Below are 22984 nucleotides of genomic sequence, written 5' to 3'. Positions count from 1 at the left end.
CCCTGGACAATGGCTGTTTCTTTCTTTCTTTCTTTATTTATGGCTGTGTTGGGTCTTCGTTGCTGTGCATGGGCTTTCCCTAGTTGCGGCGAGCAGGGGCTACTCTTTATTGCAGTGCTCGGGCTTCACATTGCGGTGGCTTCTCTTGTTGCGGAGCACGGGCTCTAGGCGCGCGGGCTTCAGTAGTTGCAGCATGCGGGCTCAGTAGTTGTGGTGCACATGCAATCTTCCCAGACCAGGGATCGAACCCGTGTCCCCTGCATTGGCAGGTGGATTCTTAACCACTGTGCCACCAGGGAAGTCCCAACATTGTTTACATACTACAAAAAACCAATGAATTGTGCACTTTCAAACGGTTAATTTTACGTGATGTGAATTTCGCCTCAATTCAAAATAAATAAAAAGGTGGTTTGGTTGAATGGACACCATTCCAGTCCAGTTTACTGACCTTCTGAAAGCCGTGTCCACCTTTAAGAGTCCCTGACGTCAGGCCTGGAGACATCAGACATTCAACAAACATTTATGGAGTGCCAGCGATATGCATTGGGCACGAAGAATAAGCAGGAACAATATAAAGTTCCCTGCCCTCGTTGGGGTAACTTGGGGAAAGGTGAGGAAGTCAACCACAGATAAAGATGTGATGAAATTCAAGGAATGACAGCAGCTATGGACTGGGGGTTTCTGAGGTGGTGACAGTTCAACAGTGGCCTGGATGGAGTAAGAGAGAGAGGTGTGGAAACTTCTCAGAGAATAGTATCCAAGCCAAGGAAACAGCCAGGGCAAAGGCCCTAAGGTAAGGCTGCATCGCACTTGGTGAGTTCCAGGAGCAGCCAGGTGGCAGCGCGGCACGGCAGGGAAGGTCAGCCTACAGGGATCGTGTAGGTCTCCACAGTCCACAGACAGATCTTTAAGTGTGATGAAAATAAAATTCACAACTGCATTTGTTTCCTACGGCTGCTGAAAAAAATTACTACAGACTGGACGGCTTGCAGCGAGGGCAGGGTGTTCTTTCACAGTGTGGGAGGCCAGCTGCCCCAAATCAAGGTGTCAGCAGAGCTGTGTCCCCCCGAAGGCTCCTGGGGAGGATCCTTCCTTGCATCTTCCAGCTCCTGGTGGTACCAGGCTTCCTTGGCTTGTGGCCACATCGCTCCCTTCTCTGCCTCTATCTTCACATGGCCTGCTCCCCGGTGTGTCTTCTCTTACAAGGACTTTTGTCCTCAGCTTTAGGGCCCACCCGAATCTAGGATGATCTCATCTTAGACCATTAACTTGATCACATCTGCAAAGACCCTTTGTCCAAATGAGGTCACATTCACACGTTCCAAGTGGATATTTCTTTGGGGGACCACAACTCAACCCACTGCCACAATCAAGACTCACAATTCAGCAGCATCAAATGCCCGGAAACATCCCTCATCTCCCCTCTCCTTTCCACACTGATTCCAGGGGACCAGGCTGGAAGCTGCAGGGGCAAATGCTTGAGCATCTTGAGGAACTCATCCATCCCTTCTCCCAGGGGGCCCCCTGCAGCTGGCCCTCTCCCGGCCTGCGCCAGACAAGAACAGACCCCAAAGAACCCAGACCCCCTTCCCTGAAAGAAGTATCCATGAGCCACTCACAGGCAGCTGGCAGGAAAAGGGCCTCCCTGATGGGGAGCCTTTGCCCCTGAACGGAGACTTCCCCAGGCCAAATGCACTGCACTTCACTACTTCTTCCAGGCACAAAAGCATCACGGTTAACCCCTTGGCCGTTTTGGCTAAAGGTAGTGAACTGTCCCCTAAGGCTGGTTTCCTGTGTGCTGTTTTTATTTATTTATTTATTTATTTATATTTATTTATGGCTGTGCGCAGGCTTTCTCTAGTTGCGGCGAGGGGGGGCGCTACTCTTCGTTGCAGTGCGTGGGCTTCTCATCGTGGTGGCTTCTCTTGTTGCGGAGCACGGGCTCTAGGCGCACGGGCTTCAGTAGTTGTGGCACGCGGGCTCAGTACTTGTGGCTCACGGGCTTAGCTGCTCCACGGCACGTGGGATCCTCCCAGACCAGGGCTCGAACCCATGTTCCCTGCATTGGCAGGAGGATTCTTAACCACTGCGCCACCAGGGAAGTCCCTGTTTTTATTTTTAAAAGGTGCCGCTCCCACCCACGGCAGCTGTGAGCTGGCCGCAGGCAGGGCTAACTGCTCACATCGAGGTGCAGTGCCATCCTGCAGCCAAGGGCACAGAGCAACTGGCAACGATGGCTGGGGCAGGGGACCCCACGCCTGGGCAGCAGAGGAAGGAGGAGGTGTCCAGAAAAGCTCCTGGCCACCCAGCCAGATGCCGGAACCCAACCCAGGAAGAACAAATTACACCAGAACAGGGACACACACTCCCAATGTGCCAGGCACTGGGGAGAACAGGTTTCACACCTGTGTGCTCCTTGATGCCTCACAACAATCCTACGGGGTGTTATCATCCCCATTTTACAGATGGGGAAACGAGGGAACAGAGAGGTGAAGTGACTTGCCCGAGGGCACACAGCTAGTAGTGGCAAAGTCAGGATTTGAACACGGGGTGGGGGGGTGTGATGCCCAAATCTACATCACTAACCACTAGGGTTTACTATCTCTCAGAACACGTTGAGCTCCTCTGGAGGGCTCTGGGAGAAATTCTGCAGCCTCAGGCCTCCACTTTTGGAAATGGTATCTCTCTGGAGGCATTAAATGTGAATTCTCAAGTCTTGGGACCATCTGTGACATTCCCTGGACCGGTCTGCCCAGATCACGGAGGACAAAATATTTTGAGATGAAAGTCACAGCTAAGAACAGAGGCCACAGAATGATGACAGCCAGCTGTGGCCAACAGGGAGGCTCTTTCTGGCACACACAATGTTTTTTTTAAAATTAGGACATTGCTTATAAAATCCAGATTTCCAGCTTCTCTTGGAAAAAAATCAGAATATCCAGCATGCCAGTTAGCCACAATCCCCACCCCTCCCTTTTGCCTCATTCCTTTCCTTGACTGCGTCTGAGTTTGGAACACTCGTTTCCCTCACCTTGGCCACCTCCCCCCAGTGTTGAAAATAGCTGAACAAGCACTGAAGGCTTCATTTGGCAAGGAAATGGCAAAGAGAAAGGAGTGCCATTCTTGGGGCTGCAGGTGACTCTCCCTCCCCCCTGGCTTGCTGTGCTGGTGGCATGAACCTGCCTGAGAAGAAGGCCCACACAGAAGGAAGCAGAGCTGAGACAGAGCCAGCTCTCCAAGGTGTGCTTTGAGCCCCTGGATCCAGCCATGCCTGAACTTGTCCCACCCTGGACTTTGCCATTAGGAATGCCCATCAATTCCTCCTTGTGGCCTAAACCTGAATGTGTCTCCACCACAACTCAGGAGTCCTAACTAATCACCCTCAGGTCTCGCCTCAATTAATACTTGTCCAAAGAAGCCTGTCCTGACCACAGGCAAATTCGAAACTTGTTACGCTCCAGTGATACAGCCTGAACTCTGTCCACATGACCCTTACTGTTTAACTGACCCTCTCCCTCTGGACACTAAACTCCTCAAAGGCACGAACCATGCCTGACTTCCATAACTCTGACCCCAGTGGCCTACAAATAGCCAGAACATTCCAAGTGCCCAATAAATGTAAATTAATCAACCAGCAAAAGAACAAAAGGGAGAAGCAAAAGCCATTAAACTTGATTTCTGCCTTAAATGTGGTAAAGGACCCAACCCCTGAGGTCTATAGAACAGCCTCAGATCCAGAGAACTACTCCTGCTGCCCCTGGCTCTCAACATTCCTGCAACATCATGACCCCAGGGCCTTTGCACATGCTGTTTCCCCCCTCCCCGACCTAGCTGGCTCATCCCTCTTCCTTGCACAGGTCTGGTTCCTTCTCATGGTCCAGGTCTCAGTTCAACTACCAGCTCCTCAGAGACCACCCTTGATTCCTCTACCTAAAACGAGCCCCCCAGAAAGCAGAGTTGCCCCACCCTGCGTTATTCCACAACCAGCATTTCCCTGCCTTGCAACAGCATGTTTGTTTATTGTACTGCCCATCTCCCCATCAGTCTGTGGGATCCACAAGGCAAGGCCCTGGTGTCTTGTTTGCTGTGTATCACACCCCACCCCACTCCCAGGAGGCCATGGGGACACCAGGCTGGCTGCAAGGAGGCAGGAAGCAGACCCTCATGTCCTGACCAGTCCTGCCCAGCCCAGAGCAGCTGCTGCATGCCTGAGGGCCCTACGTTACACGGGGAGGCTGGCCCACCGCCGGTGCAGCCCTGCCAAGGGATTCATTCTGGATCCAGGCTCAGGGAGGGCTGCAGGTGGTGCCTGCACAGTCCCCATAATCAACAGCAGGTGCTGTGGAGTCATGCTTCCTGGGTTCAAATCCCAGTTCTGCCAGCTGCCAGCTGTGTGACCTTGGGGAAGTCACTTAACCTCTCTTTGCCCGCAGCATCCTTACATATAAAATGGGGATGATAATACCAGCCCCTACCTCGTAGGGCTGCCTCAGGAAGTACATGAGTGAATGTATATGATACATTTAGAACACAGCCTAGCATAAAGTAAATGTGCAGGAATCATTAGAGATTATAGGGTTAATAATAATGATAATGGCAAACTCTCACATAGCACTAAGGCAAGCAAAAAGTCAGGAAATGTTGGTTTGGGTAATAAATGCAGTATTTGCTCTGTGCCTGGTCCTGTTTGAAGTGCTTTACACAGGAGTTCCTACAAGGTATGTTTGTTATTATTCATTCAACGTGCTTGTTCCAGCTCTTCCAGGCAGCCTCCCCGGATTGCTCCAACCCTCAGGAGCAACACGGACACACACAATTCCTCATGTGAGTCTGTCCTCAACTCCCCTCTCCATCCCAGGCTACAGGGAGGGGCAGGAGAGCCCCCAAACCCCACGAGACTGAAGTCAGCACAAGGGTGTACATGCCCCACACCAGCCCAAGCTGCAGCCCCTGCTGGACTCCCAAAAATGCAGGCCCCATCGGGCACCCCAGAAAGTGAAACGTGCTCCCTCACTGCAGTCTGCAGTGGGGCAACTCTTGGTGGAGGCCTGGGCATCCCAAGGGCATCCCAAGGGCCCAGGCCCCACTGCCCCTGACAGGGTCAGATGTCTGAGACACAGGGCACACCGTGAAAGAGGCAGTGACTTTGGCTGGGGGTCTGGGGTCTGTGTAGATGGCGTGTGAGAACAATACTGCCCCCCCAGCCACTGCCATCCTTTCTGTCCCCCAAACGATACGGGCGCAGCTGGTCTCCTGGCCACCCAGCACAGCAAGGACCCCAGCGAAGCCAGCCTGTGGCGTGCACGGGCCCTTCACTTCTCGGACAGGAAAGGCAGACCCCTCCATGCCAGGGACCTGATGTGGCCCCAAACCAGGTGGTAAGAGCTGGTTAGAATGCCGGCCCCAGCACCCACCTGCTGTGTGACCTCACTCAAGTCCCTCCACCTCACTGAGCCTCAGTTTCCTCATCTGGAAAATGGGTCTCATGATCATTATCACAGGCAGGACAACGAGTGTCCAAAGAGCCAGCAAATCAAAGCCACAAAAAAAGAAAGAGAAGATCTAGAAAGAGGCTATTTTAATTTCTGCAAATGGGCTTGCTGTGTCATTAAATGAAACAAAATTTTATTTCATGGTTCAGAATGGTTTCTGTTTGGATTTACGGCAGTCGTGGAAGGAATGAGCTGATCTTTTCAGCATTTAAGCCTCTGGGTGCCTTGAGCCACCCTAAGTTAGCATCTCCCTCAAAGGGCACACGCTCAGCAGAGACAGCATTCCAGGTAACCCACACAAGAGGACCTGGAGGCTAAGTCAGGAGACCTGGAAGGATGCGGGCTCTGGGGCAGACAGCCTGGGTCCGAATCTCACTGGTTGTGTGACCTCAGGCAAGTCACTTAACCTCTTTGTTCCTCAGTTTCTTCATCTGTCAAGTAGGGATGACAACAATCCCTGCTTCACAGGGGGGTTGGAAGATTAATAAACTATAACAGGTAAAGTGCAACATGATTACTATGATAAACCCCGTTAGTATTATTGCTGTCATTTGCTGCAATTTCAAAAGGTTTAGAAAGCCAACTGCAGGATAAAGACAAGTCCACCGGGATCCCTGGTGTCTGGGGGACCACCACCACCCAGGCTCACTGGGAGCCCAGAAAGGCAGCGCCTCCCTCCTCCCTCCAGCTGGGGGCAGGGATTCCTATCAGATGGAAGGAGATACATGTCAGAGCTGAAGATTAAAAACAAGTACAATTATCGGGCAGGCATCCATCCATAATTATGAATTTGATGTAATTAGGCACCCCACTAACTTCATTACTTATTTATTTACGGGATTGCTTATTTAATTTACAGGCCTCCTTCTCTGAAAAGTCATCTTGGCTAACACCCCTCGGGCGAGGGAGGAGGGGGGCCCCTCCTCTGTCCCCACCCCCACTCCTCATGCTCCTGCCTCGCCCCAAAATAGCTCCCCAGAAGACCTCTGTGACTGAAACGCAAAGCCTCACATGCACTCAACAGTGCTCAGTGCCAACGGGCAGTGCTTGACCTGGAAGGCGGAAGGTGCAAAACGTCCTTTACACCTTCATCTCTCCAGCAGAGGAAACCCAGGGGGAAGAAGGGTGATTCTAGGCACCGCCACCCTGTCACCAATTCCTGACGTGACCCTCTGGACCAGCAAGCACATCGGTGCAACCAATGGGGCTGGTACTTCCCAGCTTGGAGAAGGAGAAAGAGCGCCCAACTCTCACCAAATGACCTTTGATAAGTCACCTGACTTCTCAGAGCCTCAGTTTCCTCAACTGTCAAATGGGATTATTAAGAACAACACTCACAGCTAGCTAACCCTGAAACCCCCAACTGCTGCTAGTCATTGCTACCCTGTGGCCTCAGCCAATGCAATAAGGCAAGAAAAACCAAAGTGGCTTAAAGACTTTCTAGCTTCATTTATTAATAGCCAAGAACTAGAAGCAACCTAAAGGTCCATCAACTCATGAATTGATAAACAAATGGAATCATATATGCACACAATGACAAGTGAATCTCAAAAACTTCACGCAGAGCGAAAGAACCCAAACACCAAAAAGTACATACCTTATGATAATTTTATTATGAAAACCTAGAAGATTCTATAACCTCTATGACAGCAGATCAGTGGTTGCTTCTGGTGCAGGGTGGGTGGAGATTCTTTTGGGGGTGATGGAAACGCTCTACAACCTGATGGTGGTGGTTATATGAATGTTTACATTTGTCAAAACTCATGGAGCTGAACCCTTAAAATGGGTGTGTCTTATTACAGGTTAATTACATCTCAATAGGCTTTTTTTTTTTTTTAAACTGTAACAGAAGAATATATACATATATTAACACCACTAACTCCAATCCCCATGCCCAGGGATTATATCCCCATTTCCAGGTCAGGTCTGCTGGTTCCTTCACTGCCCCTCAAGTTCCCCCAAAGCCCCTGATTTATGAGCCCTGGACAAGTCAGGCAAGGACTGAATCCCAGATTTATCCCTTCCTTCCTGGGTCATTTAGGGCAAATCACTTTGCCTCTCTGCCTGTCATCTACAAAAGCAGGGTTATAAATAGCATGATCCTTGGAGAGTTATTGTACACTAAAATGAACCAAGGTAAAAGTACCTGCTGCAGGCCCTGGCATACAGCAGGGGCCTCGTTACTGCTGCTGTTAAACAATGAACAGGCAAGCTCCAGGCCCAGTGTGGACAGGGCTGGCCAGGATTCCTGTCCCCCCGCCCTACATAAGCCCCCGGCCACAAGACTCCCAGCCTGGGTAGCTGCCTCCACCACTGAAGGGTCCAGGCTGCCAGGGTTCCAGCATTTAACTGATGCCTGCTGTCCAGGACAGGACAAGTCTCCTTGACTCCACCCAACTCACTCCTCCCAGGAGAGTGAACACAAAAGGATGAGGGCCCTGTGGGGAGGAGCTGGCCCTGAGGGCGGGGCAGTATGCCCTAGAGGTCACTTGGGGACAGGAGCTGGCCGGCAGAGAGGACATCCTGACGGAGAAGGGGCGTCCTGGCAGTCAGGCCATCACATATACACCAACTGGGGCAGGACAGGGTCACCCCAGAGCCCACCCATTTACGTAAGAAAAAAGACAATAGGAAAAGGACGGCAGGGAGGGGGCGTCAGGGACTGAGGGGTTCCGTGCCAGCTCCCATGTGCCTGTCTGAAGGCGGCTCCTGCTGCCCTGGGAGTGAGGGAGCAGGCAGGCAGCCTGGCAGCCATGGCAGGAGGGGCGTCCCCCGGGCCCGATTAGAGGGCCAGCCGCAGACAGACACGCTCAACTGTCAGCCTCGTCCTCCCAGCCCGCCATCAGAGGCTCCATTAATTGCTGTCATTTGAGGGTGGCCTGTGGGGAGAAGGAGGGGGGCTGCGGGAAGGGGAGGGGAAGGAAAAAGAAGGAGGAGGGAGAGGTGGGGGATGCAGGGAGGAGGGGAAGGGGAGGGAAGGAGGGGGAAGGACAGCTTGCCCAGGGCTGAGCATCCTGAGCTGGAAGGAGAGAGAACCACCCATGCATTCTCCTCCTCCACCCAATGAAGGGACCAGCGTCCCCCCAACTAGGGGCACAGCTCGTCGACCCACTGCCCAGGTGGGGCAAATAGAGTCCAGAGAGGTGTGATTCTGCCCATCCCAGCCCTGTGAACCTCCCACCGCCGCCCCACACACACCTGGCCACTTGTCTGCCTGCGGGTTGGTTGGTCCTGAGCTTCCTCCCCAGGGGATCCAGAAAGCCTGGCTGCCCCCCTCCCATCCACCTTCAGCCTCCACCCACCCCCAACCCCTCCCCCCTCCTCTCTTCGATACCAGGCACCACGCTGGGAGAGGTTCAAGGCTGGGGCAAACCCCACTTTCCCACCGGTGCCCCGCACTCACGCAGCTCCCCCGCCCAGGATGCCCAGCGTTCCCCCCACCACCGCAGCGTCAAAGCCTACACGCCACCTCCTCCAAGGACCGCCACCCTCACAAAAGATTCTGGAGCTGGGCTCCCTCTGCACTTGCACACAGGGGACATCACATCACCTCCCTGTGCCTCTGTTTCCTCATCTGTAGAATGGGGGTAAGGACAGTGCGGTGATGAAGTGTTTGCTGCTGTTACATGATCATCCAGGACTTCTGTCCTCCTCGACCCGCACACGTCTCCCCTTCTGCCTCTTACTGTGGTTCTTTCTCAGAAATGCCTGCTCCCCTGCCCCTGACTCCGGGCCCACCAGACCCAGGCCACTCCCCCCCCCCAAGATGAGGAGGGTCTCAAAAGGCCTCCCAAGCTGGAGCATCTGGGTGTGGGGTCCATATTGTGCCTCTGTCTTCAGGAGGGGAACCCAAAGCATCTGCCCGGCCTCCATGCCCCCCGGTGGCCTCCCTGCCACACGCCCCTGCCCGTCCCCAGACAGGCCTTGTCTCTGGGCTGAGGAGCCCCTTGGGTCCTGCCAGGGGGCTCTCCTAGGAGCACTGGCTTCCTCGGCAGGGGGAGGGACCCCCTCCGCCCCCTCCCCCGTCTGTCTGCCTCGGCCTCCCTCAGACGTGATGGATCGCCCCAGAGGAGGAAGCTAAGTGCTTGCAGACAAAAAGCCCTTTTATCGTCCTCGGGTGGGGCCGCCGGAGTGACAAGCAGATAACTCAGCCGCAGGAGGAAGGCTCTCCATCAGGTCTGTGGTGCAGATGGATAGAGGACCGAGAGGCAGAGGAGGAGAAGGAGGGAAGATCACCCCAGGCAAGGCCGCCTTCCTTCCAACTTCCAAGGCACCGAGAACGCCGGGTAGAAAACCCGGCTGGGCTGATCCCTTTGGGGGGACCACCACTGGTGTCCCCCATGTTCCAAGATAAAACCCATCTCTGTGGGGCCCAGGGCCTGGCTCAGGAAGCAGGCAACCTCCAAGGCTGTCCCTCCCTCCTGCCTACTGGGGGCCCCCAAAGGCTCAGGAACAAAGGTGCAAGGCCTGACTCGTGCAGACTCCTGCAAACCAGGAGGCCCATTCCACACAGCCTCAGGGCCTTTGCACGGGCTGTTCCCTCTGCCTGGGAAACCCTTCCTCCAGAGACCTGCAGGCTCCCTTGCCTCCTCCTGCAGGTCTTTGCTCAAATGCCACCTTCTCAGGGAGGCCCACCCTGACCCCCCCATTTGAAACTGCAACCCCCCAGACCACCCACACACTCCCCAAACCCCCTCTCTGCTGGTTCTTCACCCCAGCGCTCCCCACCGAAGGACACGCTACGTATCTGACTTGTGAACTGTCTGCCTGACCCAGGGAGGACGGGATTCTTGTCCAGCTTATTCCCAGCTCTATCTCCAGCACCCAGAAAAGGGCCCAGCACACAGTAGGTGCTTTAGAAAGAATCGTTCAATGAATGAAGAAAAATAAAATCTCCCAATAGCAGCCAGTCCTGAGCCAGGACGTGCCCAGCAGCGCCCTCAGCAATCCTTGGAGGACAACCATTTGACAGATGAGGAAACCAAGGCACAGAAGTGTCTCAGCTCCCTGGGATTTGCACCCAGGTCTGCAGGAGGCCCGCCCACTGCAGAACCACCCCAGAGACCCAGGACGCCAGTCCAGGGCTGGGTGTCACAGACAAGGACTGAAACCCGCCCCCAACCTGCTTCTCGGTGCTGCAGTCTCAGGGAGGCCCCTTCCTATCTCTCGGCCTCAGTTTGCCCCTCTGCAGAATGGGGCTGCACAGGTGACCACCTCCCCCCACTGTCCCTCCCAGGACACTGCCCCCCAGTCCCTACTGCACTGGTGTGGCCCTGATGAGGGAACAGCAGTCAGAAGTGCTGAGCAGAAAGTACCAGATCTCGACCCCATCGTGGACGCCAAGGGTTGAGCTGAGGGCTCCTCAGACCCTCCTCTGGCCCTCCTCGGGGCCAGGCCCGGCTGACAACCCTTCCCAGCCCTAGAAGAACAGCTCAGTCGGTAAGAGGTAAAGAAAGATGCTGGGAGCGCTGAGTGAGCGCTTCCTACCTACTAAGCACTGGTGCTCGCAGCAACCCACGCCCCACGTCCCGAGCCCCAGCAGCTGAACAGTGCTCGGTGACACAGAGCCAGGAAGGGGTCAAGCTGTCATTTGCCGGGGGCCAGTGCCTGCGCCCCAGCAGCTGCACCCACTGACCAGCACTTCCTCACTGGCACGGACAGGGGCTAGGCACCCCACATGCCCTCCAGACGTGTTTCCACTGCTTCCCCAAATTGCCTGACTCTCCAGAAGGCTGGGGGGTGGGGGGTGGGGCATTTCCTCACCACGCCCACAGGGGTCTCTGGCCACATGACTGCCTCTCCCAGGCCTGGGTCAGCTGGTCCCCCTGTCCCCGGGGGGGGGGGCAAGGACAAGACACAGGGAGGGGACCCGCAGATTCAGCTCCCTCCTCTGCCAGGGCTCCCGGCTGCTTCAACAAAAATACAGAAACCAAAAATCTTAGCAACAATCGCCAGCTCTGTGGGGGTATTTGATTCCATCCCCATTTTACAGATGGGGAAACTGAGGCACCGGGTGGCTCAGGACCCTGCCCAAGGTCACGCAGATAACAAGCGGCAGACAGAGATATGCACTCAGGCAGCCAGGCTCCAGGGTCCCTGCCTGGGACCACTTGCCTCTCCTGGTTGAAAAGAATATAAAATAAAAGATGCCTCCCTCTACCACCAGCCAGGCCGGTACCTGAATCCCCTCCTCCAAGCCTGTGCTGGGAATTCCATGGCACTTTCACTGCTGGGGCCCGGCTTTGATCCCCGGTCGGGGAACTAAGATTCCACAAGCCGCACCGCGTGGCCAAAAAAACAAAACAAAAACAAACAAACAAAAAACAAACAAGCCTGTACCCACCCCACTGACCCTCACCTGGACTGCCTTCCCTCTCCCTGACACCGCAAACTCTGCCAGTGCCCCTAGGACCGCTCTCCACTCCCCCTGGTGGAGAAGCTTTCTGGGGAGACCCGTGCTGTCAGATGTACCAGGTCGGCGGGGGGACAGGGAGGGCAGTGGGCACAGACCAGCCCCACATGGGCCTTGGTCTGCTTGGCTGTAAAATGGGTACATTGGGGAGGAATCTGCCAGGTTCCCTGGGAGAGTCAAAGAATTACCCCCAGCTCTTTGCTTCCAGCTGAGACATGGCACAGGTGACCCATCTGTGCTTCGGTTTCCCCATTTATAAAATGAGGATAACAGCCCATTTTGGAGCATCGCTGTGAGGGTCACAAAACGCGGTGACATGAAAAGCACTGTGCTGGTGGGCTTTTGAGCAGCTCCTCTGTGCCAGGCGCTGCTCCATATCAGCTCATTTAATTGTCGCAGCAACCCTACGAGGGGACACTCACTACCCCAGTTTACAGACAGGGAAATGGAGGCACAAGGAGATGAGTGACTTGTCCTGGGCGCCCAGCATGAAAGTGGCAGTGCCAGCACTGGAAGCCCAGCTCTCCCGCTGGGCACGGCGACCACGGTGGTACCCAGGTGTCCGGCCCTAGGGCCTCCTCCAACGTCCAACGTCCCAACTCGAGGGCCAGCACACAGGCTCCACCCTCTCCGAGCCTGCAGCCCACCATCAGGGCACAGAAGCAGTGTGGCCATGAGCCCCAGAGACAGAGAAAACCCACCGTCACACAGCTGCACTGCTGGGACAACCCCTTCTCCCAGGCACCATCTGCACATCAATGCACTCAGCCAGAAAATACCCCATCCCGGGGGAACCCACAACCTCCACCCTGGGCAACACTGCTGCCCAGATCCCACCCCACAAGGCCACACAGAGCCCACCACCACATCCGCCAGCAGAACCTGGCACCCCAGCAACTGCCGACCCCCTGCCCGCGAGAAGGTCCCAGCAATATGAATCCGCTGGAGACAGCAAGGAGGGATAGATGTGAACCTACCAGAAACAGCCACCAGCAACGCTGTGTCCTCAAAGGCTCTGGGGGACCTGCAGGGGAAAACACAGGTCTTGTTAGCAAGGATCGCAGCACCCCCATGAATGGGCTAAGGTATGACCACATCAACGTGCGGGTAGAGACGACAAGGCCCACTGGTCTGGACCTGGGGTACTGTGTACATCAAGGCCAAGTGTTTCTCCACGACAACCCCATGAGGTGGTACTGCTACCCCATTTGACAGAGGGGGAAACTGAGGTTCAGAGAATCAAAGTCTCACGCCCCAGGTCCCACAGCCAGGAAGTCACAGAGCTGGGATTCCAATCCGAACTATGTGGTTATAAAGGCAGCCCACACCCCAGCAAAGCCCCCAAGGGACCCCGGGCCCAGATCACACTGTCGCTGTGAAAATCCCCCATTAACTTCCCAGGGGACCCTATGAAAAGTCAGTAAGTGACACCTGACGGAGGGGTGGGCCTACGACTCTCATTCAAGAATTTCTGAGTCATCATTCAAAGTCAAAACCAGCACAATAAAAACTAGTGTCCAGAATATAAAAAGCACGCTCACAAATAAATAAGAGCCAGTCAACCCAATAGAAAAATGGGCAAAAAGACCTGATAGAACTTCACAGAAGTGGATATAGAAATGGCCAATAAGCACATGAAAAGATGCTCAATATCATTAGTCATCAGGAAAGTGCAAACTAAGAGACCACTACACACCCACCTGGATGGCTAAAATAAGACAGACAATGCCAAGTGCTGACGAGAATGAAGAGCAACTGGAATTCTCAGACGTCACTACTTCAATGCAAAATGGTGCAACCACTTTGGAAAACAGTTTGGCAGTCTCTTACAAAGTTAAACATACATTTGGGTGACCATATGACCCAGCAACTCCACTGCTGGGTATTTACCCAAGAAAAATGAAAACATATGCTCATACAAAGATGTGTACATGAATGTTCATAACAGCTTTAGTCATAATCACAAAAAACTGAACACAGCCCATCCATAGATGAAGGGATAAACAAACAGCGGTACATCCATACCACGGAATACTACCCCACAATAAAATGGAACAAACTACAGACACACAACCACATGGAGGGATGTCAGACTCAGACGCTAAGCACACGCGAGGATTCCATTTATAAGATTCTGGGAATGTCAAGACTCTACTTTCACGAGTAGAGAGATCTGCAGGGGCAGGCACACTAGAACTAAAAGATGATTCCCACAAAAGTTAGGATGTTAATCACCTCTGGAGAGAAGACCGCACATGACTCCTTAACTATTATTCATTAATCTGCAGCCACGTGTTTATGCATTCTTTTTTTTTTTTTGGCTGTGCTGTGCGGCACGCAGGATCTTAGTTCCCCAACCAGGGATTGAACCCCTGCCCCCTGCATTGGGAGTGTGGAGTCTTAACCACTGGACAGCCAGGGAAGTCCCTATGCATTCTTTATTGTGTTAGCTTCTGCAAGAAAAAGAACAAGTAAACAAATAGTAATGGGCAGATCACTAGAGAGAGATCAAAACCCTGGCTGTGGTCCCAGCTCCTCTACTGAAGGCTGTGACCTTGGAGTCTCTGACCTTGGTTTTCCCATCCAGAAAATGGGCCCACTCCCCACAGCTGTCTCCAAGACCCGTCCATTCACAAACGTCTCAGCCTCGAGTGGACATTTAGGGAACCCCTTCTGCACCCCTTGCCCCCACCCAGAGATCAAAGGCGAGTGGAGCTGCGGCTTCCGGCTCTCACAAGGCTGAGGCAGCTGCATGCAGGGCTCAGGCTCTGGGACCAGGCTCCCTGGGTTCAAATCTGGGCTCTGCCCTTCCTAGCTGTGCACCCTGGGACAAGAAGCTTCACCTCTCTGAGCCTCAGTTTCTTCATCTCTAAAATGGAAACGAGGGGGACTTCCCCGGTGGTCTAGTGGTTAGGACTCCGCGCTTTCACTGCCGAGGACCCGGGTTTGATACCTGGTTGGGGAACTGAGATCCCGCAAGTCACATGGCGTGGCCAAAAAATTTTTTTTTAATTTTTAAAAATGGGAACGATGCTACATTAAAAACACCGACCTTACAGGGATGCCGTGGAGGTAAAGTGTTTGCAGAGCCAGCGTGGGCTCACTAGCAGCGCTCAACTCCTGCGGGGGGTTATATTACCCCAAGGCAGGGGCTGGCAGCTAAGCTCCAAGACCTCAAGGAGCCCTAAAAGGGGCAGCTGCAGGCGGCTCATGGGGAAGGATCTTGCCCCTTCTTTCCTGTCCTTTTAAGGTTTTCTTCGCTACAATGCCTCCAGGCTTGACACTTGTCCTGCCATCTGCGGCAGCTCCAGAGACAGGGCCCTGCGGGAAGGCTGGAAATAGGGAGGCCCAGGCATGTCTCCATAGCCATCCCGGCCTCCCAGAAGCCTCTGTGGCCAGCGCCCTCCAGCAGGTCCTGCAAAGGGCTCAGGCAGGGTCAGGTGGCTGGGCGCTCTCCCCAGGCACCACTTTGGAAGGGTTGGGAGATCAGACCCCGCCTGCTTCCCACCTTCTCCCAGCTCCAGCCAGTCCCCCCTGCAGTCCCCAGATGGACACAGAGCACCTGATGGCGTGAGGTCAAGACCGGCCTGGGCCGGCCCCAGGGGGACACACAGAGCATCTCCCAGCAATGCCGACAACACGCAGGTCCAGAGAGCAGTTCCCAGCCTGGAAAGCTTGGGGACTTCCCGGAAGAAGCGACAGCCACGCTGTGCCCCACGGAGGAAGGTGAAAGGTGCGCTTGGCGAGAGGATGGGGGATGTGAGCAGAGAACAGCTGATCACAGCGTTGAGGCTGGAAGGAAGAGGAGCGGAGTGAGTGTGTGTGTGAACGCCGGGGTAGGCAGGGCTGATCGCGCAGGGCCCCTCGGACTGGGATTTTATTCCCAGGGGCAGGGAGACCCTTAGGAGGGTTTCGCATGCAGAGAAGGGAGAAGTCCCACCAGAATTTGGAGAGTGCATTCGGGCTGTGGAGTGGAGGATGGGTGCAGGTGGAAGCGGGACAAGTGGATGGGATGGAGAGCATTTTGCAAGTAGAATTCACGTGGGCGAGGGATGGAAGAGGAGCCTTGGCGGCTGTGCTGGGCTCCCGCTTGGACAGCGACGGCTCTGGGTGGGGGAGGGAAGGAGAACCACATACACTTCTTGTGGCCTTTCTGTGCTCCAGCTGCTTCCCCGGTACCTCATGCAATCCTCACAACCATCCCGGGAGGGAGGGAGGTATTGGGGGCCTCTGTTTCCAGGCCAGGAAGCCGATGTTGAGCAGTAACTCACTCAAGGTCAGGAAGGGAAGGGAAAAGAGCCAGGATTTGAACCCAGGTCTAAGCTCTTTAAGCCTCGGAAGCCAGGGCCCTGGGGGTGGGGAGGACCCTCCTTGAGCGTGAACAAGGAGAGAGGGAGTGGGGAGGTGGCCCCTGCAGGGAGGGGGCTCAACAGCTCCCTGAGCAGAGCTGCACCCAATGGGACCTCCGTGGGCCCAGAAGGTCCCCGGGTCCCTGGGCCTCCTAGGAGGGGGGCAGCTCTGACCCCTGTGCAATGGGGTCAAGCCAGGGAGCAGACCCTCTCATTCAAGGTCTCAGTCACGCTCGAGCTCACACTCCTGCACGTCCTCAGTCACACACGCACATACTCACGGCCTCATTCACTCACTTGTTCACACTCATGCATGCTCGTGCACACTGTGCTTCCACACACTCCTACACACGCGCGCTCGGCCCAGGAAGGCTCCGCAGGGGAGCCAGCCCCCCGCACCGTGTTTCCAGCCATGGTCCTGTCTTGGCCCAGCCCAACTGCTGAATCCCAGCCCCATCCTCCTCTCCCCCCACCCCTGGGGGAGAGAGTGGGGGAGGGAAGGGAAGGGGGGCTGACCAGACTGGTTTCCCAGCAAAGCAGATACACGAAAGAGGACGGTTTCCAAGGGTTCCCCTCCCCCAGGCCCTTGGTAACCCTCCCTTAAGCACTTCAACAGCTCCCCAGGGCCCATGGGCTAAGACCTGCCCCCACATGGCACCAAGCCCCCAAACAAGCCCCATCAGGCCCCCCTCCGAGCTTTGGCCCTCAACTCTGCCATTTGCCCTCCCACCCCCTCCTCTGCCTTCCCAGCACCAGCATAACACTGCCTTTTTCCTCCTCCAGGAAGCCCACCCAGATTACCCCAGCCACAGAGGCTGACCCAAAGTGTCCATCCACCCCGCTCAGAGACAGGAAGCTAGCAGTCCAAGGCCACACAGGTGCAGGAGGGCAGAGCCAGTTGGGTTCAAACCCAGAGAGAGCTGTCCAGCTTTGACTGGGATACCAGCATCAACCTTCAGCCAGTTGACAAGCTTGACAGAACCCCTGCACGGGGATGGGGCCATGAATACGAAAGACAAGGGTCCTCGGGGGACACGGTCACACCTACCCACACTCAAACACCACACAGATACATCAAGAAAAGAGCAAGACGGGGAATTCCCTGGTGGTCCAGTGGTTAGGACTCCACGCTTTCACTGCCGAGGGCACAGGGTTCGATCCCTGGTCCGGGAACTACGATCCCACAGCTGTGTGGCAAGGCCAAAAATAAAAAAATAAAATAAAAAGAAAGAAAAAAGAAAAGAGCAAGACGACGTCAAAGGGCAGTGACTAAAGTAACAGACATAAACCAGCATAAACCTGCAATGAATGACAGGCATGATGGGGGGTGGGGGGAGGACTAGAAGACAGGTAGGGTCTCCCAGGAGGTGACACTGGAGACCAGGGCTGAAGAGATAAGGAGGAAGGCACAGCAAATGCAGAGGCCTGGAGATGGGACCCAGCTAAACTGGAAGCAGTGGTGGACAGGGCGAGGGCGGGCGGTGGGGGGGGGGCGGGGGTACTGGCCTGGGTTTTATTTCCAGGTTGAGGCCACGGGAGGGGAGGGGCACATTCGGATCTAACACATAACCAAGTAGAACAGTGTGAGGCATGGCCAGGGAGGACACTTCCGGGTCAATCCCTGTCGGCTCCATGGAGGTGGTGTCCTCTTCCCCAGACCAAGCCTCAGCCTCTCTCTGCACTGGAGTCTCTCCTAAGGTCAGAACCTGAGGGCTGCAGTCTCAGTGCCAGGCAAGTGCTTGGTAGTTGAACCTCAGTACCTCCAAACCTTTCCCACCAGGCTGTGCCGTAGCCACCCAGGGGCAAGGCCCCGACCCCGCTGGCCACTTGAGGCCCTAGCAACACCAGGCCTTTGCCTCCACCTGCTCCTTGGGCAGGCTGCTAAAAGTGATTGCACAAGCCAGGGCTCAGAACAAATCCTCCCTCCCAGCCCAGCCTCCTCTGGGCCTCCAGCCACGTGGGCCGTACCCTCGGCAGGGCCCCAGGAGGCACACTTTCCAGGTGTGGGAAGGAGAGGGGTGTTGACGGAGCCCCCGCAGTGCCTGCAGATGATGGGCAAGGCAGTGACGGAGGCAGCCGGGATGCCAGTCCCGGCTCGGCCACTCCTGCACTGGGCACCCCAGTCACTTCATCTCCCCGTGCCTCTATTTCGTTGTCTATAAACTGAGGGGTGGTTACAGTGTCCCCTCGAAGGGCTGCTGTGACCATTAAATGAGTTAATACAGCAGAGCCCCTTAGAGCAGTGCCTGGCACGGCGTAGACCTCAACAAGCTTATTAATCACAGTAAGCACTTTCTGCTTCTCCCTGCTTCAGGACCCTCACAGCAACACTCCAAGAGAAATGGGGAAACAGAGAAACTGAGGCGTGGAATGGTCACCTGTCCCAAGTCTCTCAGCTGGAAGCAAAAGAAAAAAGCTGGGACGTGAACCCTTTCTTGAATCCCCCGACCCACCCCCACTCCCAGGGACCCTGGCAAATTCCTCCCCAATGTGCTCATTTCACAGCCAAACAGACTGACCCGTATCAGACAGGTCTGTGCCCACAACTTGCCCTGGTGTAAGTGACAGCAAGTTGTCTCTCCAAAGAACTCCTACACACCCCTCAAAGCCCAGCTTATGATGTCCTCTCCCCTCCCCTCGATGAATAAGCCTTTCCAGTTAGTCCAGTCATATCCTGGTCCTCACCACCTCCTCATCCAAAAGTTCTGCCTGGCCACCTCCAGCAAAACCTGAGCCTTCCAGGAAAGGGCCTGCCTTATCCCTCACTGAGGCCACAAGGCCTGATGCAAAGGCAGATGCACAGTGGGAACAGTGGGGTGAGGCTCAGAGTAAAAGAGACTGCATACAGAGGAGGGTTCAGCACAGTAGGGCCAACGCTGTGAGGTGCAGCTGACAGCAGGGCTGAGAGAAGGCCTGGCACACAGTGGACCCAGCCGACTCACAACAGACCTAACACAGTGCCCGGCGCACAGTGGGGCCAGGATCACAGAAGGCACTGGGGGAGGCCTGGACCTGCTTGCCGTCTTTCACCCAATCCCTGCACTCCCCACCCCTGAAAAGCCCCCCATGCACCTCCCATACCCATCCGAGTCCCACCCACACTCACAAGCCCAACGGCTGCCTCCTCCAGGCAGCCCTCACTCCCTCATACTCAGCTACATCCAATCTGCAGTCACAAAACCAACAACAACGGCAATAATAACAGTGGCCCTAACTAGTGTTTAGTTACTCCCATGAGGACACCAAGCCGAGCCTTTACATACTCATTTAGCTCCCGACAACCTTTCAGGTAGGTTATTTTACTTATTTTATTATTATTTTTTTTAAGTCTACAGAGCATTTTTTTTTTGGCCGCGCCGCATGGCATGCGGGACCTTAGTTCCCTGACCAGGGATCGAACCCGTGCCCCCTGCTGTGGAAGCGTGGAGTGTTAACCACTGGACTGCCAGGGAAGTCCCCAGGTAGGTTATTTTATTATCCCCATTTTACAGATGAGGAAACTGAGGCTTGGGGAGGTTGAGTCACTTGTCCCAGGGGTTATACAGCCGATGAGAGGAGAGGTCAGGACAGGCGCCCAGGCAGCCTTAACTGTGCACACGGGGCTGAGCGCTGTTACTGTTAGTGGTACCCTTGCCCTGTGTTCTCAGACCCTGAGCTGGGCAGCAGTAACCCGACCTAATCCTCCCTGCAGCCTCCTGAGCTGCTGCTACCCATTTCCCGGATGGACAGACTGAGGCTCCAAGGGGGCATCGCACAGCCAGGCTGCCACCCACTTCAGTGGTTCCCCACCCCACCCCCGGGGGGCGGGTTCTCCACGATTCTCTCCCCAGTCAGCGCAGAGGCCAGAAGCCAGCGCCTGACAAGGAGCAGGAGCCACAACTAACCCACAACATCCCTACCCAGTCATCACCTCCTCCCAGGGCAGGATCCCCTGCCAGGCTCTGCCGTGCCAGCCCAGGAGCCTTGGCGCCGGCCCTCAGAGAGGAGATGCTCCACCTGCAGCTCCCGCTGTCCCATCTCAACCCCCTCAGTGGGCAAAGGTCAAGTTCGACCAATCTGCCAATGAGCCCGGGAGGCTGGGACAAGGTCCCTGCCCAGGACCCTCAGGGCTGGAACCAGGTCCCCGAGCCAGCCTTGGAGAAAAGGTGCTCCTCCACCTGCAGCCCCTGCCTTCCCATCTCAGACCCCCTCAGTGGGCACAGGTCAAGTTCTACAAAATCACCCAGGGCCCGGGGGCTGCTGCAATGCCCGCCACTTTGAGGAAAGGGAAGTGGTGCCCACATGAGCCTCCATGTGGCAGTGTGAACCATACGAGGCCAAGACGAGCAAGCCACGAAACGCGTTCTACAGACGCCCTAAATGCGATCCCGCAGATCCAGGCAGTGCCCCCAGTGGGCAGGCATAACTTCTGGAAGCCACCTCTGCAGGCTGGATTTGGGGACTTCAGGTGCAGTGTGACCCAGGCACCCTGGGCAGGAGCAGGCCAGGGCCCTGAGGCATTAGGGTGTGGGGGACCTAACACCCCTCCCAGAGCTGCCTGGGTCTGCCAGACACGTCTCTTCACACCCGATGAACAGGGAAGTCTCCCCTGTCCCCTGGGGCCGGGTGTCGCCCTTCCCTGTCACTGTTGTAGCAAGCAGCCCAGACAGCCAGAGCGGGAGGGAGGCAGCTCTTCCACTGAGAAGCCACTGGGACATTTTATTTTCCTTCTCAAGTGACAGCTGAGGCCGGCTCTCCTTGAAGCTGCGGAGGGGCAATCATGGAGAGTTCACCCAGGTCTCTGATTCCCCACCAGACTGCGGCAGTCAGCGACGGCCAGGGCATGGGGGCAGGGCAGCGGCGCAGCCCAGCCAAGGCCACAGCCAGTGTGCATGTGAGTGGACAGGGCCTGGGGGAGGACAAAAGGGGAGGAGGGGCTGTGGCCCAACGGAGGGGGACACGGCCCCACTCCAGGGGGCTCAGGTCCATCCAAGGGGGGCACACAGTCAGGAGGAGAATGAGGAGAAACACTGACCTCCGCCCGCAAGCGCCCCAGCCCCCAAGGCCACCTATCTGGGCTCCCAAAAGAGACCTGTGCTGATCACAGGCAAAACAACCACGATGGTCACCACAGCAATAATAATAGCCCCTCCTGCACGCACGGTCACTGTGTGCCAGGTCCTGGGCCGTCCATCCTGACCCCATTTCACAGATGGGGAAACTGAGGCCCAAAGAAGTTCAGCAACCTGCCCGAGATGGCACAGCCAGGGAGGGGCAGGGAGATGGGGACCCGGGCGTCCGCCCTCGGCTGCCCCATCCTCCACCCCCTCCACCCTCAATTCGGCCCCGGAACACACTGCTCAGAAACCTCCCGCCCGCCTCCTCGCTACGGGGCGTGGGGCCATCTGCGGAGACAGCAGCCGACAGGAGCAATTAGACGCCAGGAAGGAGCCAGGATATCGACCGCTTCTGGAGGGAAGGGGGGCAGACGGGGGCTCGGGCCACACGGGTGTCGGCAGCCTGGCTCCCGGCCCAGCACAGGCCAAGTCAGGGCAGGCAGCACAGATCAGGCCGGGAGGGCCAGGGGCTTCGCTCCGCGGCCCGCGGAGGCCCAACACGGCAGCGCGGAGAAGCCATTTGTCCGTCTACCTGTCTGTCCACCACCGGCATCGCCAGCTGCAGACACCTGGAGCTCCCCTGACGCTTTCACTGCGTGGGCACCGTGCTAAGCCCTGTAAATTACTAACTGGTTTAATTCTTATAACCACCGTACACACGAGTTACTGTGACTCTCCCCGTTTTACAGATGGGGGCAATGAGGCAGAGAGGCAAGAAACTGTACCCAGGGTTCCCACAGCTAAGATTTGCATCCAGACATCCACTTTAACCACACACCACCTCTGCCTGGGAGTCCCCTGAGGGGTGGGAGATAAGAGAGTGGGCTTTCTGGGAATGGGGCACGGGGGACTGCATGGGGTGGAAACTTCCAGAAGCCTCTGGAAGTCCCTCAGAGGCCCCATCATAGGCTCTCTGTAAAGCTAATTCAGTTTCCACCCTGTAGGAGCACAGGCCAAGGGCCCTACAATGCCAGCTGCTGGGTTCCCCCGGGAGGAGGCTGCCTGATGGTCAGCCGGAAGGGAAAACCACTGCAGAGCCTCCCACCCCGCCCCAGGCTTCCCTGCCCAAGAGCAGGGTCTGGGCCATTAGTGGCTGCAGGGTCTGGGCCATTAGTGGCTGCAGGGCAGGGCCGGGGGCTGCCTGGGAGAGCAGGGGTGTCATGGAACCAGCGATTGATCGCCAGAAGCAATTAATTGTCTGGGTCAAGAGATGGTGAAAGAGATTTGTCACCGGGGGCCCAGGGGATATTCCAATGAGTCCAGCAACCCAGGCGGGAGGGGTGGTTCCCACTGACCTGGTCCTGAAGGGAAGTCAGGACTTCTGCATGCTACTGGAGCACTCCACTCCTCCCCCACCCCGACAGGCCTCCCTCTGCACACTCCCACTCCCCAACACCAACCCCTGACCCACCCCAGCATCTGTGACCCGTGCACCAAGAGGACCAGCCCATCCTGCACAGATGGGGACAGAGAGGCCCAGCGAGGGAGTCCATACACAGAGTCCCAGCAGCCCGGGGTCTGGCCTGAGACCCGGACCCAATCCAAGCTGCACCAGGTTCTAGCTGGGCGACCCCACGCCGGTGCCTAAATTCTGCGGCTGTTTCCTCTGCTATAAGGTGGAGGTGATGATAAGCA

The 22984-nt window shown here is 56.0% G+C and overlaps 1 protein-coding gene across 1 annotated transcript in view; it reads right to left on the bottom strand.

The window, feature by feature from the left end:
- The window catches only part of NCOR2 (nuclear receptor corepressor 2), a 222967-nt gene that overhangs the window by 179285 nt on the left and 20698 nt on the right, over positions 1–22984 (bottom strand). The window contains 1 exon segment of the mRNA XM_036823685.1: positions 12882–12928. The gene's annotated coding sequence lies outside the window, so the exon portion shown is untranslated.

This window comes from Balaenoptera musculus, chromosome 14 (assembly GCF_009873245.2).
Source record: "Balaenoptera musculus isolate JJ_BM4_2016_0621 chromosome 14, mBalMus1.pri.v3, whole genome shotgun sequence".
NCBI lineage: Eukaryota > Metazoa > Chordata > Mammalia > Artiodactyla > Balaenopteridae > Balaenoptera > Balaenoptera musculus.
Note: the sequence above shows the minus strand (reverse complement) of the source record. Positions and strands in the feature narration are given on the sequence as shown.